Raw genomic sequence first — 9928 nt, 5'->3', positions numbered from 1 at the left:
GCAAGAAGCATCAAAAGAAGATAGAAGGAAATACACAGAATATAGGCCTCTACCAAAAAATACAGGCCAATGTTCAACCATTTCAGGAAGTGGCATATGATCAAGAATCAATAATACTGAAGGAAGAAGTCCAAGTTGCACCACTAGTATTTGTGAGAAACAAGGCTCCAAGATTTGATGGGATATCAAATGATATGTTTCAACAAGCTGAGGGAATACTGGAAGCACTCATCCAAGAAATTTGGAAGACAGCTATCTGGCCAACCAACTGGAAGATATACATAATTATATCCATGCTAAAGAAATATGACCCAACATAATATGAAAATTATTAAATAATATAATTAATAATATCACATGTCAACTTTTGATGACCATAATTCAACAATGGTTGCAGCAGTATACTGACAAGGAGCCACCAGAATTCAAGCCAGATTCAGAAGAGGATTTAGCACAAAGAATACAATGTTGATGTCTGATGGATCTTGGCTGAACATAGAGAATATGAGAAAGAAGTTTTCTTGTGTTTTATTGACTGTGCAAAGGCATTCAGTGTGATGATCATTACAACCTATGTATAACATTGGGAAGAATGGGAATTCCAGAACACTTCATTCTGCTCTCCCAGAACTTGTACATAGAATTGTCATATAAACAGAACAAGGGACTACTGCCTGGTATAAAATCAGGAAAGGTGTGCATCAGGGCTGTCCTTTCACCATGCTAACTCAAACTGTGTGCTAAGGAAATAATCTGAGCAACTGAACTATACAAAGAAAAACTTGGTATCAGGATTGGAGAAAGGCTCATTAACAACTTGCAATATGCAGATGACATAGCTTTGCTTACTGAAAGTCAGGAGAACTTGAAGCATTTACCGAAAAAGATCCTAGACTGCTACCTTTAGTATGGATTGCAATGCAATGTTAAGAAAGCCAAAATCCTCACAAGTGGACCAATAGAAAGCATCATAATAAATGGAAACATATTATTGAAGTTGTCAAGGATTTCATTTTGTTTGGAGTCACTATCAGTACTTACAGAAGCAGCAGTCAAGAAGCCCAACGAATTTGCATTGCATTGGGCAAAATTTGTCACTTTGGGAACTAAGGTGCTTTGAGGAATAAGAACTCACGGTATGGTATTTTAAAACTCCTAATATGGATACAAAAGCCAGGCAAAGAATAAGAAAGACCAAAGAAGAAACAGATGCATTTGAATATTGAGTACTGCATGGTCTGTCATTAGAACAAACCAATTTGAACTTCAGCCAGAGTGCTCATTAGAATGGAGGATGGTGAATCTTGTCTCACTTACTTTGGGCATGTTACCAGGAAGGGCAAGTAACTGGAGAAGGACACCGTGCTTGAGGGTCAGTAAAAAAGAGGAAGACGGTCAATGAGATAAACTGACACAGTGGCTGTAACGATGTGCTCAGACACAGGAGCAACTGCGAGGCCATTGAGACTAAGCGATGTTTTATTCTGCCATACATAATGTCACTGTCAGCTGTAACCAACTCAACAACGTAGGGTGCTGCTGTTGTTAGGTGCTTGTTCTGACTCATAGCAACCTTACGCACAACAGAACTAAACACAACCTGGTCCTGCGCCATCCTCACAAGTGTTCCTGTGCTGAGCCCATGGTTGTAGCCACTGTGTCCATCCATCTCCTTGAGAGTCTTCCACTTCACCCCTACCCCTCCACTCTACGAAACATGATGGTCTTTTTCAGGGGGTTGTCTCTCACAACATATCTGAATATGTAAGATGGAGTTTTGCCATCCTTGCCTCTAAGGAGCCCTCTGGCTGTACTTATTTTTATGCAAATACAATATTTTAATGTATCTAACACATCCCTTATATGCCTTTTGCAACACATGCAACTGCTTTAGTTAGTCTCCTGTGGGATAAACGCTCATTATATGGGTGTGTACATTACTAAAGTGAACACATTATAAGCAAAAAATTGGGTAATACAATGTAGTGCAATCACTTTCCTTCATGTAATGTCGTGGAACATAAAGTAATCAATGTCATTGAATAAATATGCTGATTTCATACCAGGGTAGGGTGGATCCTAAACCGAATCACTTCTGAGTTATGAAAAGACCAGGCTAGGCACAGAGAGGAGAAGGCAGAGGGTACGCGGGCATCACCTACAAAGAAAGGAACCAGGGATCACTGACAGACCAGGAACTAGGAGAAGCAATTGACATAGAAGAAATTCACATTTAAGATCCAGATTGGGACCTTCAACCTTCCAGAAACGATTAGAGAAAAATTTCTGTATGTTAAAACCCTCATTTGCAGTATGGCTGATACTTCAGCCCTAACAGATTAAGATGGTGGCCTACAGGCTTTTCTTCCACCTGAAACAAATCCCCTCCCTTTGCTGTAGATCCAGACAAGCACCTTGAACCTGTGAGCATATGGACATCTCTTATTCTTGTTTCAGGAATTGGGCTTCACTGCAGAACCTGAGGAAGGAATCCACCCGAACTAATTTTCCTCTGGCCAAGTTCATTGGAACAAAGTTTTATGCGGCAGAGATAATGAGAAAAACAGCTGTAAAATCCTAAAGGAATGATAGATAATTTCCAAAGAGATCCCACAAATCTCTTAGAATGAGAGTCACATTGATTCTTCCAATTACTATGGGAAGCATGCATCGGAAACACACATTTTAATAGGCATTAAAGACATTTTAATGAGAAAACAGTTTGAAAGTTGATAAACATGTGTCTTTCAAACGCTTTTGTTGATACTCAGCAGATGTGTGTGTGTTGGTGTGGGGAGGGAAGGGCTCATTAGTATCAGCCTGCTTTGTTAGGTGCTTGTATTGTTCTGAATATTTTAGCAGTGGAAGTTCAGACTTGGGTGCCTTCTGAGTTGGGTATAATGGGAAAAAAGCTCCGAGGTGGACAGAAGAACAAGAGCGTGTGCCTTTGAGAGGTACTGATGTTAAGTCTCGGCACACCTGTCTCCAGCAGCCAACATCATCTAGCTCACAGCACTTGCAATTACTCCGTACAGCAAAGTTGGCTTGAGCAGGAAGGAGAGGAGACTGGGGATGTCAAGTTGTAAGAACTCGGGTCTGATGAGTACAAGAACACCTCTCAGGGTATCTGATGCATTCAAGGGGCTACCCTTCAGGGCTCTGGCTTTGCAATATGCCAGTCAGAGTTTTATCTCTTGGTGCAGCCCATGAGATCATGGGATTTTCATTAGCAGATCATCAGAGAGGCCTTTCTAGTCCATCTTAGTCTGGGAGCTCTGCTGAAACCTGTTCAGCATCATGGTAACATGCAAGCCCCCACTGACAGGTGAAACCTGCACATGAGGTGCATTGGCTAGACATTGAACCCAAGTGTCTTACTGGGACATCACTTTCTTGTATATGCTATATAGCTTTTCTATAGGGTCAATGTTCTCAATGGCTTACTATATTATTTATCTATACTCTGTATCAAATTATCACATATTTAGCTGTTTAAGGTATAGTCAATTTATGACCTCTCTGTGTCTGTGGATCAAGAGTCTGGTTAGGGCTTAGCTAGACTCTCTGCTTAGGATCTCACAGGGCTTCAGTCAAGGTGTCAGGTGGGGCTGTCCTCATCATAGACCACCTGGGGACAATTTTCTTCCAACTTTCTTGAGGTTACTGGAAGAATTCATCTCCTTCCAGTTGTAAACTTAGGAAGATTTCCTTCGTTAAGATCAGCAGGAGAGAGGATCTCTGCTGCTTGTAGCCACTGACTTCAGGGAAAGCACCTTGTGATAGTTATATAATCTCGTGTCAATCTGAGGATTGGGTGTGAAGGGGTGGCGTCTAGACTGTCAATCATTGTATAACCAATGAGGCCTCTGTGTGGGCATGGCTTTCCCTTGAGGATTCTGGGAAAACTCAGATTTCCTCCTTGGAGGTAGAAGACACCCTTTTATTCTGCTCATTACCTGCGAGACACTCTACTCACTCTAGGAGATCTCCCGGAGGAGAAGCCACATGGACCTACCCTGAGGCATCCCTGGGAACTAGAGGAGCCACATGAGACCCCTGCCAGTTCTGAGATGCTTACAATGCCACTGGATCCAAAGACTTTCTACCCACAGGCCTGTGATCATCCTACATTCAGTGTCATGGCATGTATTTCCTGAGTCTGAAGAGGACTTTATAGATTGGTATCGGACATATGGGATAATATCGGGCTTAAGGACTTGATCTGGACTGGGCTGGGACATTTTCTCAATGTTCAACTGCTTTTTTATATAAAACTCCCTCTTATACACATATGAGTTTCTATGGATTTGTTTCTCTAGTCTACCCAGACTAACACAGCCCTTGTTTAAAAACCTCACTTGATTAGGCCAGGCTCACCTAGAAGTATCTCCCTTTTGATGAACTGATCAGGGGCCTCAATTATAGCTGCAAAAATTCCTTTACCTTTTCTATATTTTATTGTTAGAGGTAAATTTCAGATCTTGTCCACATATGAAGGAGGTGTACTAGGAGGTGGGAATCAAGAAGATCACCCTAGGGAGTATCCGCCACAATTAGCAAAACAAAACAAAGAACACCCTCTCTTCCATTGATTAGATTTGGATCATAGTGGCCATATAGCGAGAGTAGAACTGCCTTGGAGGGTTTCTGAGATGGTAACTCTTTATAGGAGTAGAAAGTCTAGCCTTTCTCCCTGAGAGTGATTGGAGGTTTCTAACTGCCGACCTTCCAGTTACCAGACCAACACATAACTACTCAGCCATCCAGAAATCACCACCCTAGGGAAAAGCTTCACCAAACCAATTTCCAGTGAGTCAGTTCCAACTCCTAACAACCACCTTAAGACAGAGCAGAGCTGTTCCACAGGGGTTTACAAGGCTATCTATCTTTATGAAAGCAAACGGCCACCTCCTTCTCCTGTAGAGATATTGGTAGATTTGAACCACCGACCTTTGGGTTAGCCGTTGTGTTACACTGAGTTTTCTAGAGAAACAAACTCAGGACATTTCATACATATATCATCGATATAAAGGAAGTAACCCAGCCCAGTCCAACTCAAGTCTTTGGATCAGAGACTAGCAGGAGCCCCCTCCAGATTTATACTGCTGCCAGCTCATGAAGCAGGAAGGTGGATCAGAAACTGGGGAGATCACAGGCCGTGGGTGCAGTGGCCAATGGATCCGATGTCAGCGGGATCATGGCAGGGCACTGCAGCTCTCAGAATCAGCAGGCAACACGGGCTGCCACCCCAGAGACTGACACAGAATCCAGGCAAGAAAGAAGGTGAAGAGATGCAAGAGAACGGAGGCCAGTCCTCCTCAGTGTCTCTCTTATTAAAAGACCACACCCTCGAGTAGATGTCATTGGATTTGCTCCACCCCTACCTTTACACAGGGGAAATGAGTTGCAGTAAACCCCAACCATCACAGTCCACCCCTTTTCACCTTTGCCCTTATACACAAGTCTTTAACCATAAGTAATCTCCAAACAAAGATAATAGTAAAATCATACTTGTGTCCCCCACAAGAAAACTAACACATGTACAACTGAAAATACACTTGCCTTATTTACATCTTATATTTAATAAATGAACAAAAGAAAAACATTTCATGCCTAACAATTGCAGTTCTGGTCACAACCACCTAACTTGAATCCTACGATCCTTCAACATCAGCCTGACAACTTCTCTTCCCTTCTTGCTGGGCCCTAGCCTGTCTTGCCACACCCATGTCACCAGGCCTGCTGTACTTTGCCACACGCACTAACAGGTCCTGCCATGACTCACTGCACCTTGCTGCACTGCCCAGCCCCTCCTTTCCCTCTCCCTCATTGGCCTGGTGGTCATGTGCATTGCGAAGAACTTTCAGCCCAACATCTGCCCCATGGGAGTGATTCGGACTGGATTCGCTCACTCTGTATGACCTGATTTCTTGTTGTAGATTCTGTTCTTGTGTAAATTTCTCTACCTATATACATATGTAAGTGTCTTGGTTTTGCTTCTCTAGAAAGTCCAGCCTAATCCAGTAGCCAAGAACTTCATTGTGCCACCAGGGATCCTCAAATCATATGAGCTGGGTGGTACTATCACTTCATTCCACAATGAGGAGTCCCAGCCAAGACACAGTGCTGGTCAAAGGTGCACAACTAGAAAATGGTTGATGTAAGATTGGAGCCAGAATATCTGTTTCAAAGCACACAGGGTGCAACTGGCCCTGGGTGTTCTTGGTTAGAGAATAGGGAGGCAAAGGGGTCTCGGAAAGCAAGGTTTGGATGGTGCTTTCATATAATAATTGGTATCACAAAATATACTGGTTCGGCTATAGTTGTACATTTCCACAAGTAAGCATTAAATAAGTGTAAGCTACTATCATCATTCTCCTTTAAACTATAGGATACAAAGTTTATCAAAATCTGTTTGGCTAGTAGAAAGGCACCCACCCACCCAACAAACAAACAAACAAACCAAATTCACTGCCCTAGAGTCTATGTGGACTTATAGCAAATCTACACGACAAGTTTGAACTGCCCCTGTGGGTTTCTGAGAGACTATAACTCTTTCTGGGAGTAGAAAGTCCATCTTCCTCCCACAGAATGGCTGGTGGTTTTGAACTGGTGACCTTGCAGTTAGCAGTTTCACGTGTAACCACTGTGCCACCAGAGCTCCCTAGTACAGCGGTTCTCAACCTGTGGGCCACGACCCCTTTGGGGGTCAAACAACCCTTTCACAAGGGTTGCTCAATTCATAACAGTAGCAAAAATACAGTTATGAAGTACCATGAATATAATGTTATGATTGGGGGTCACCACAGCATGAGGAACTGTATTAAAGGGTTGCGGCAGTAGGAAGGTTGAGAACCACCGCCCCAGTAGAAAGGCACATTGGTTATATTTTACTAATTGGGCCAAACTGTCATTTGGTTCAAAGCAGATTGCTGTGAGAAGTCTTGGTTCGAGGTTGTCAAAGGGAAAACATAATAGCTGGCATCGTACTCTCATTTTCAGATTTTTCTGCTCATGAAACTTAAAAGAAAAAAATCCTGATCCCAAATGAATCCTGTCTGCAGCTCCTTTGCACCCAAAGTGGTTCGTCTTTTCTTTCCTGTTCTAAACCAGGCTTGCTTCATTTCAGTTTCAGAAGGTTCCTTGGCTACAGGTAGGTGGAAATCCAGGGGTCACCTTGTGACCCTGTGAGCAATCTCAGATACTTTCACCATAACTGAAATGACGCATTGATTCTTCTTCTGTCTTCCTTATTCAATGTCCAGCCCTCAGAAGCACAGGCGGCAATTGAAAAGGCCGTGGTGTGGGGGAGGCGGACCTCCGTCCTCAAAGTCAGACCCTTGCTTTTCAAGGCTCTCCAGGAGATGGCTGCAACCTAGGTGCGGCAACGAGGGGTTCGAGCAGAGGCGCCATGGTGAGGCTGGCGCGGACCGGGCAGTGTTTGCCTCTGTTGTGCAGGGGTCACTGTGGATGAGAGCTGATGTGGTGCCCCAACAATAACAGCAACACCCAGTCCAGGGAACAGGAGGCAAGAAGTCGAACGATGCATCGATGCATCGGGCAAAGCTGCTGGAGGAGAGCTCTCACGTGCTCAAGAACAAAGATGTCACTCGGAATGCTAAATTGCGCCTGAGTCAAGCCAGGGCCTTTTGATTGGCTAAGAAAGCATGGTTGTGATACGTAGTTCAGGAAGCTCACACATACATAGAAACAGACATGGGCACACAGGGCTACCCCTGCTTAAGGTCCTGGCTCAGGGGCACTCATATTAGGGTTTGGGGAGGAGCCCAGAATGCTTGCTCTGGGCCTTCCTCTTAGCGGTTCTCAACCTGTGGGTTGCTATTTTATCACTGTCATTTTGCTACTGTTATGAATCAGGAGACCCCTGTGAAAGGGTCGTTCGATCCCCAAAGAGAACCGCTGAGATAGACTTTTGTCCTGCAGGTCCAGGCCCAGGCCCATGCCCAGGATCAGGCACAGCCTAGGAAAGGTTTTCTGGAGGCCGCAAGTTCACACCTCCAGGCCAGGCCCTTGCTCAGTCCCAGTGTCTGCCGCAGGCCCTCCCTGAGCCATCTGTCTCAACGATTTCAGGTTGCCACAGGACCATTTATGTTTCTGAGCCGCTCAGGCCTGAGGACTGTTCCCAGTCACTGGATGCACCAGCAGGTCCATGCTCTCATTGGAAGTGTCACTGGGTCACCTGGAGCCTGGGGGTTCTTCTGGGAATGCTGTGGAAGGACATCACAGGGGAGCTTCCCAGGACCGTTGCTCTGCTGTGGGGGGCATGTGAGACATCTGCAAGCCTTCTGGTCCACAGCCTCTTCGTGCTGGTATGCCTGTCTGCCTCACCTGGCCTGCTGCCCATGGGCACAAGGACACGTGGGGTGCTAGGTGTCTCTCCAGCCACACCTGAGAGCATCTCTGTCTCAGTGACCATGTTCCTGCAGGCTTGTTGGGCTCACAGGAGGTGGCCCAACCTCGGCAGGGCCGGCACACAAGGGGAAATGCTTGCAGCATGTATCAGAACTGTGAGATACACAGCTCTCAGGCCACCTGGGCCAGGTAACCCAGGTGAGTAGGAGGGCCTGGAACTTAGACAGTTCTCTGCCCAGCCCTGGGCCCGAGCAGCTGGCTTCTCTATTTCTACTGCCACCATGTTCTCCAGGAATCCAGCTCTGTAGATGCTCCACTTGCAGGAACCATGGTTTTTCAATTGTCTCATGTACAGAGGAAGAGTGGACCATGGCTAAGGAAGACTGGAGAAGATCCAGTGTGTTGGGATTATGTGCAGAGTCAGAAGATTGGAATTCCCATGGGATGCCAGAAACAAACCAGTCTGACTGGGAAGAAGTACAGCCAGAGGGCTCCTTAGCAACAAGCATGGCAAGATTTCATCTCACGGATTTTGGACATGTTATCAGGAGAGACCAGCTCTGAGAAAAGAACATTATGTTTGATGGAGGGTCAGGGGAAGGAAGTGAGAGGAAGCCCTTTGACAAGACTGATTGACTCAGTGGCTGTAACAACAGACTCAGATATAAACATTGTGAGGATGGTCCAAGGCTGAGTAATATTTCATTCATTCATTCGCTTCATTCATTCTGTTGTACACTATGAACTGGAGCCAACTCATTGGCACCTGGCAACAACAACAACAACAACAACATCAAGCTCTCCTTCCAGAGTTTTCTCTTTGAGAGCCAGTTAATTTCCTTTTTCTGAAAGGTGGCTTCCTTCTATCTTCCCACTCCCCTCCTCTCTGCTCCGGGCTGTTAAGGTTCTTGGTAGGACTGCAACAGCATCCTTGGGAAATGAACAGTCAAGGGAAAGAGGGACCACAAAGTGATTTGGCCATTTGCCACTTACTGGGCCTTTGACACCAATTGCCTACAAGACAAAGTCAAGTGGACTTTTCAATTAAAAGGAACATTTGGGGTTAGCATCCCAATGCGGATGCAGTTGCCAGAAAGAAAGCCGTATAAACCCAGTAGGCTCATAGCAATTGCAGCTATAGTATTTTGCTGACGGGACAAAGTTCTGCCCAGTTATTCTAATTGGACCCTGTGGATGATGAAGTCTAATATGCATTAGACTGGCCTGCTGCCCATGGGCACAAGGACACGTGGAGTGCTAGGTGTCTCTCCAGCCACATGTTACCTGATATGCCTGGGCTGGAATTTCAAGATGAGGATTAAGAAGCTCTTTGCCAAGTGATGTGGCTCTGACCAAGTGAAGGGATGGACGAGGAGGAGGGTACTGGTGGTTTCGTGGTGGAATTCTCACCTTCCACGCAGGAAACCAGGGACTGGTTCTTGGCCAACACACATTCATGATCCTCCACTACCCATCCATCTGTGGAGGGCTTGGGCACAGCTATGATTTCCATGGCACTTCCAGACCGAGAGAGACTAGGAAGAAAGTCTTGGCA

The sequence above is a fragment of the Echinops telfairi genome, unplaced genomic scaffold (assembly GCF_000313985.2).
Source record: "Echinops telfairi isolate 266 unplaced genomic scaffold, ASM31398v2 ScPeMD7_7457;HRSCAF=8495, whole genome shotgun sequence".
Taxonomy (NCBI): Eukaryota; Metazoa; Chordata; class Mammalia; order Afrosoricida; family Tenrecidae; genus Echinops; species Echinops telfairi.
This window is presented reverse-complemented; position numbering follows the sequence as displayed.